Source organism: Conger conger, chromosome 4, assembly GCF_963514075.1.
Source record: "Conger conger chromosome 4, fConCon1.1, whole genome shotgun sequence".
NCBI lineage: Eukaryota > Metazoa > Chordata > Actinopteri > Anguilliformes > Congridae > Conger > Conger conger.
The window spans coordinates 28,106,723-28,114,107 of NC_083763.1; the positions used below are offsets into that span (position 1 = coordinate 28,106,723).

The 7,385-nt window shown below is 44.5% G+C and overlaps 1 pseudogene; it reads left to right on the forward strand.

The window, feature by feature from the left end:
- Positions 1–967: 967 nt before the first annotated feature.
- LOC133126579 (uncharacterized protein K02A2.6-like) lies at positions 968–5,302 on the forward strand (annotated as a pseudogene).
- The last annotated feature ends 2,083 nt before the right edge of the window (positions 5,303–7,385 follow it).

Sequence of the window (7,385 nt, forward strand, 5' to 3'; positions counted from 1 at the left end):
TGACTGGAGAAACGTATCTGATTGGCAACACAAACAAGAAAATTCTGTGGATCGTAGCGATGCAATTCTAGCCCTATCATGATTTGGAAATGGAAACGCATGAATTGAATCACATTTACTAGGCTACAGCAAACAGAATCAGAAAGGCTTTATTGGTGCAACATTCTGAAATGTATAGTGGCCACTGTTCAGTTGCTTTCCTTTAGAGCAGTGTTTCTCAACTCCAGTCTTCGGGACCCACTTGTCCAATGGTTTTGTTGCAGCTATGAACACACACACCTGGTTTAACTAATCAAGGGAATTTTTGGTGGTTTCAATGGTTCAGCCATTTAATCAGATGTATGAGTTCCTGGTTACAATGAAAACCTTCTGGTAAGTGGGTTCCAAGGACCGGAGTTCAGAAACACTGCTCTAGAGGATTGCCAATGACAAGTTGCTGACAAGTACCCTTTGAGTATATAATATAAAGGAGAAACAAAAAGGGAAAATTTTGCCACACAGGACAACTTGTTCGCTCATGCTCGGTTGTGTCCTTGGTCACATACCTAGTCACATGCCCAAAGAAGATATAGGTATTGTGGTGTATTTGTGTTAAGAGCCAATGAGGATATGGTATACTGTTTGATTATTGAGTTTCTAGGAAGGTTGTATTATTCCCTCTTGTGATTGGTTGACTAGAGTATGATGAAGAACTTAATGTCAGTGGTGATATGAATGCCGGACGAGAGACATGTGAATGGTAATAAAGTAGTTACAATAAAGTAAAGTTGAGTAATAAGTAAACTTGGTTTGGAGTCATCAGATATATTGAACCTGCAAACAACAGACAGTACAATGGCAACGAGGACGATCGTTTTTTGGGTTAATTCCTAAAATGAATCGATGACCAACCGGGCTAGCTAGCTAGTTGAAGCAGCAGCTAAAGGAGAGCTAGCTAACGCCACGTGTCGACAACGACAAGACCAGCATGGCGGTGTTCAGCACGGAGTCCGGCTTATGCTTTGATGAAGCTATCGAGCGCTTTGAGGCATATGAGGAATGGTTTATACAGTTTTTGGAGGCCAATGGAATAGAAAATGACCGAAAGAGAGCGGTTTTTCTGGCAGTCGTGGGTCCAAAAACGTTTGCCTTGCTAAAAGACCTGCTAGCACCAAAGAAACCTGGTGAGGCTACACTCAATGAGCTGACCGTCGGACCACCAGAGGGGGGAGCCAAAGCCCTGCTATCGCTGTTTGGGGACTGGGCATACGCCACAGACATGCCGGTACAAGGAGTTCCAGTGCAGAGGCTGCCAGCGGATGGGCCATCTGGAGCGGGCTTGCAGAATGAAACAACCAGCGCGGGGGGGGACACGCCACCAGTGGAAAGCAACGCTTCCAAACAGCGCACTCTACCCAGGAGAAGGGGACGCGCTACCTTGCAACAGAGCATGAAGAAAAAAAACTGCTGCAGTCTACAGCGACTAGCGAACAGCCACCACAGTCAGGGGAGCAGAAACGGTCAGAAAAAGACTTTGGACTGTTCTCTATATCCAGGGATGATTGTGAGTATGTAAAACCATACAATGTAATGGTCAGAGTAAATGGGGAAAAGCTAAAGATGGAAGTAGACAGCGGGGTAGCTATGTCTATTATATCAAAAAAGGTGTATCTAAAAAGGTTAAAAAGGTTTAAATTATGTCCATCCAAAGTAATACTGACGGATTACTCTGGAAAAAGTATCCAAGTGCTAGGTAAAATGGAAGTAAAAGTCAAATGTCGGGACCAAGTCCTAAAGTCAGTGTTACTAGTGTCAGAAGGGGGGGGGGTCCTACTCTTATGGGAAGAAATTGGATCCGGTACCTAACACTGGATTGGTCAAAAGTAAACCATGTGTCATGTCTAGTAGAGCAGCTTTGTGAAAAGTATGCTGAGGTGTTCAGTGACAAGTTGGGCCTGGTAAAAGGGGTCCGAGCAAACGTCCGGGTAGCAGAGAATGCCGTGCCAAAGTTTTGTAAGGCTAGATCTGTGCCTTACACACTCCGAGAGGCAGTAGACAAGCACCTGGTAGAGCTGGAAGAACAGGGGGTTATAACACCAATAGACTATAGTGAGTGGGCATCCCCTATTGTATGTCTGCCCAAGAAAACAGGAAAAGTCAGAATATGTGGGGATTACAAAGTGGGTGTTAACGAGTGGGTAGATGTGGATCAGTATCCTCTGCCAAAGACACAGGACCTGTTTGCAACACTAGCAGGAGGCAAACGGTTCACTAAACTGGATCTTACACATGCCTACCAGCAGGTAGAGATAGAGCCAGAGTCAAAATTATCTCACCATAAATACACAGAAAGGCCTGTACCAGGTGAACAGGTTGCCTTATGGAGTGTCCAGTGCGCCAGCTATTTTTCAGCGTACCATGGACCAGGTCCTACAGGGTCTTCAGGGCACCGTGTGTTTTTTGGATGACATACTCATCAGTGGAAAAGACACAGAGGAACACTTGCGTAATGTAGAAGCAGTGCTACAGAGACTACATGAGTGAGGGTTAAAAGTGAACAGAGAGAAGTGTGCATTTTTCCAGTCCAGTGTCACTTACCTAGGTCACAGGATAGATGAGGAAGGCATACATCCAGTGCAGGACAAGACAGAGGCCATAGAAAAGGCACCGGTGCCAAAGAATGTAACGGAACTGAGGGCATACTTAGCTTTGCTGACCTACTATGGAAAATCAATTGAGAACCTCTCCACACTCATCAAACCTATGACAGAACTCCTGCAGAAGGAAAGACAGTGGGTATGGACAGAACAGTGTCAAGAGGCGTTTGAAAGAACAAAGTCTCAGCTGTCTTCGTCCACAGTGTTAGTACACTATGACTCACAGCTGCCAGTCATCCTGGCGTGTGACGCGTCTCCTTATGGGGTGGGGGCGGTCATTTCACATCTCATGCCTGATGGTAGTGAGAGGCCCATAGCATATGCTTCCCGCACGCTCACAAAAACAGAGGGCAACTATGCGCAAATTGAAAAGGAGGCGCTGGGACTCATTTTTGGGGTAATGAAGTTCCACGATTACCTTTACGGTCGCAAGTTCCTACTTGTCACAGACCATAAGCCTCTGGTTAAGATATTAGGGCCCAAGACAGGGGTACCAGCACTAGCAGCAGCGAGACTACAGTGGTGGTCTTTGATACTAGCGGCTTACCAGTACGACATAAGGTACAAATCTGCCCAGCAGCATGGCAATGCAGATGCCTTATCTAGGCTCCCTCTACAAGTGAAAGGCCCAGAAAGTAGCCTGGATTACAGGGTGGCCTAACCATGTCACAGACACAGATCTCAAGCCGTACTGGGTTAGGAGGGACGAGCTCACAGTAGAAGCCGACTGTGTTTTGTGGGGTCTGCGAGCTGTTATCCCAGCTCCATTGCGCAGCAAACTGCTGACAGAGCTGCACGAAAACCACTGGGGGATGGTTAAAATGAAAGCACTGGCAAGAAGTCATTTTTGGTGGCCTAGACTCAGAGATAGAAGACCTGGTAAAGGGTTGCCAGGTGTGTCAGTCTAATAAAGCTATGCCACCGACCGCACCTGAGACCCTGGCAGCGCATCTACATCGACTTCGCACAAAAAGGGAAGAACAACTTCCTGGTAGTCACTGATGCATATTCACACTGGCCAGAGGTAAAGTGTATGGCAAGCACTACAGCCACAGCTACTGTTGAAGCAGTCAGGGGGATGTTTGCAGCCTACGGGCTGGTGGAGGAGCTAGTGTCTGACAACGGACCTCAGCTGGTCTCAAAAGAGTTTGAGACTTTCTTAGAACAGAATGGGGTTAAACACATCAAGTCAGCTCCATACCATCCAGCTTCAAATGGGGCAGCAGAGAGACTAGTGCAAAATCTAAAGCAGTCTCTAGGGAAACAAAAAGGTTTGGGGAGGTCTTTACAGCATGAGGTGGACAATTTCCTGTTTGTGTATAGGAACACACCTCATGCAACAACAGGTAAAACTCCTGCAGAGTTGTTTCTAAAACGACAAGTGCACACGAGGTGGTCACTAGTGAAGCCCAGCTTCTCAACAGATATGCAAGAGAGACAGGAGGGTAAAGTGAACAAGGGTACAGGGAAGCGCCTGCGCTCCTTTTGGGTAGGACAAGCAGTGCTTGTTAGAGATTACCGGGGAGGAGAGAGGGAGAAATGGGTACCAGGGAAAGTAATAAAGGTACTGAGCTCTGTAACTTTCCTTGTCGAAACAAATGAGAATGTGTGTAAGAAACATGTGAACCAGATGATGGAAAATCACACAATGGACAGTACACAGCCTGAGATGTCAGAGTGGGACATTTCAGAATGGGACTTGGACATTGAGCAGGGGAAAAACATGCAACCGGAGCAACATGGACTTGAGACTGAAAACACAGAGATCAGAGTGAGGCCCCAGAGACAAAGAAGGCCTCCAGCCCGATATGTTCTGTAATGGGTTAAATCCTATAAACCTTAAAACGGTACACAAAGAAAAGAGAGCACTTATGTGGTGGTTATGAAGTTAAGTTGTAACCAGATTTATTTTGTTCATTTTGAAGTAAGTGAAAATAAGAGATGTTGACTTATTGTGAAAAATGACTTTCAAGTTACCGGGGAGGAGTGTGGTGTATTTGTGTTAAGAGCCAATGAGGATATGGTATACTGTTTGATTATTGAGTTTCTAGGAAGGTTGTATTATTCCCTCTTGTGATTGGTTGACTGTGTGATGAAGAACTTAATGTCAGTGGTGATATGAATGCCGGACGAGAGACATGTGAATGGTAATAAAGTAGTTACAATAAAGTAAAGTTGAGTAATAAGTAAACTTGGTTTGGAGTCATCGGATATATTGAACCTGCAAACAACAGACAGTACAGGTATCACTTCATATCAACTGGTGAAACTAGTAGCATGAGCATATGGATAGCGGTCTAAGCATTCTACTTAGAGTTTCTTAAGTAAGGAGGCATCATGTTTGGCTAGTCACTGGTTATTTTTGGCAAGTTTTCCATCATAATTTTTTCTTTTTCCTCTTGAAAGCATTTAGCTAGATTGACTCAATAAGGGTCTCTTGACTTAACAGTGGTGTAGCAGCTAACGATCTGAATGCAATGAACTGGAAGCTATTGTGTAGCTTATATTAAAATATTATAATACAATTTATTTGTATTAATTTTTTTAAATTAAAATTTAAATAGATTTACATTTTAAAAAATTAATCACCCTATCTGAGCCGCCTTGTGGCCCTAGCTTCCCAGTTCACCTGTTCAAAGGTCAGCCTGGGGGAAGACCACCTGTAGAAGCAAGCTTATCAAGTGCAGGTATTGGGCTCGGTAGGGTTCCCGGCTTCGTTCACTAATCTAATCTAATATGAATTGATAATAATAAATTCCCTCAAGGGCTGAAGTTGGTGATCTCAACCTGAGAACTGCATGAGACACGCAAAATCCCAGATTTAGTTTTGGCTTGTCGTGAACCATCTGTAACCAGGAGCTAGCAGTGGCAGGACACAGTTGGTTTCATCCAACTAAGGGTACTCTGGTGCCACATCGCTCACATCTCTATCTCCTAACAACACACCAAGTACCCACAGACTGCTAGCTCTTATCTGTGAGAGCTACCTCTGATCCATACTAGCTCTCTCCTTTAGTACTAGGTGGCCAGTGAGGAAAGTGGTAACTTAAGAGAATCTGAAAAAAACATGCATTTCAGCTGCAGTGCTCCTTGTGCAGGGTGCAGTTGTCACAATGGAAACATTTGACACACAGTTACCAGCTTCAAACTGGTGAGAAAAAATACATAATTGGCTCAGACAGTTCAGCATTATGGCAATCAAGAAATGTTATGACAAAAAAAAAAGGTAAAGAGAAATTGTGACAAATGTATAATGATGACAGAAAGAGGTGTGAGAGAAACAGTTGGAAAAGGGTGGCATGAGCAGTTACAAGATTTAAAAATAAATTCCAAACAAACACGTGTGTGACCCTGAGGGAAGTGAGAGATGCAATAAAGTATAATTGCTTTCTAAGAGGGTTATGTAATCACCTGCCCTGGGCCCATGGGAAGGCAGGTTAGAGGTCATCCATGGTATGAGCCACCGCACTGCTCCACCCAAGGGGGTTGTCGGTGAAACAGCAGCATATTGAACCAAGGTCTTGACTCACTATGTGCATGAAAGATCCCACCGCACTCACTACAGTGAGGTGAGACCTTCCCCCCCACCCCCATGTGTCCTGGCTGAATTCCCAGTCTGGCTATCAAAACATTCAGTTGTTTAATTGCCTAAAAATATTCTTCAACTAAGAGATAAAGTGTGTGTGTGTGTGTTTATAATTGTACTAAAGACACTTGCACAGCTGGGGTGTAACTGTGTTTTGCATAAGTACAGATAGGACCTACTGTACTGTTTTGAGGTCCTTATCAGGGATGACAAGTGCTGGTTACTGAAGTTCTGCTCAGGCAGTAACGCCTGTACCCAATCAGTCAATACAGCCATATGTGACCTGGCATAACACCACTCGATTACGCCACCATGGGAATTACGCCCTAAGAATTGAGGATTGGTGATCAATCCCCACATAGGTATGTTCAAGTAAATGAACAAGCAGAGATGTGAATTCAATACTAAAGACAGAGTTTATTCGTTACAATCCAAAAAAACACAGTAGAAAACCCACAGGATCCCCAAACTTATAAAATTAGCCGGTAGGTCTTCCCCGCCACTAGGGGTGCTACTGGGTGCATGCGGGTACAGGTCCATGGACGGTGAAGGACTTACTGGAAGTGGAACCGAAGGGTCAATGACTCGTGAAGGGGCCAGCAGACATACACACACACACACTGTAAATCGGTGAGATACGGACACGGTGAAACAAATATTCTACTTCTACACACGCTATAACATGCAGTAAAAAGAATGGCACCACTTCCGACGGCGCCGTAGCGACCTCCACGCCAAACCAGATCCCAAACCATGCACTGCAACGTGAACAGTAAGCCGCCCCAAAGCCCCAACTTGATCAACAGTTGGTTTGTCAGTAGTAAGGATATATTAAAAATACAAATAAATACGGAACCCCAGGGAAAAGGCAGGTACAACACAGTTTAAAACCACAAACGCCCCGCTATCCACGTTCCTTAGCTCTTTAATGAGTCTACGCGATAAATGCAAATTACTAATGTCGGCAAAACAGCAGCTAGCAATGTCCTATAATGGCAGAAAGTATTTGTTAGTGCACATGCCATGTGGCGTTCTTGTAAACGCCATATTGTAGTGCATTTTAACCATAACATTACCTCGGCAGCTAAATGATTAAAAGATTAAAATAAATACCTCAATAGGCTATGCCCATGCAAAGCCTCAAGTTCCACCACTTTGTCTAT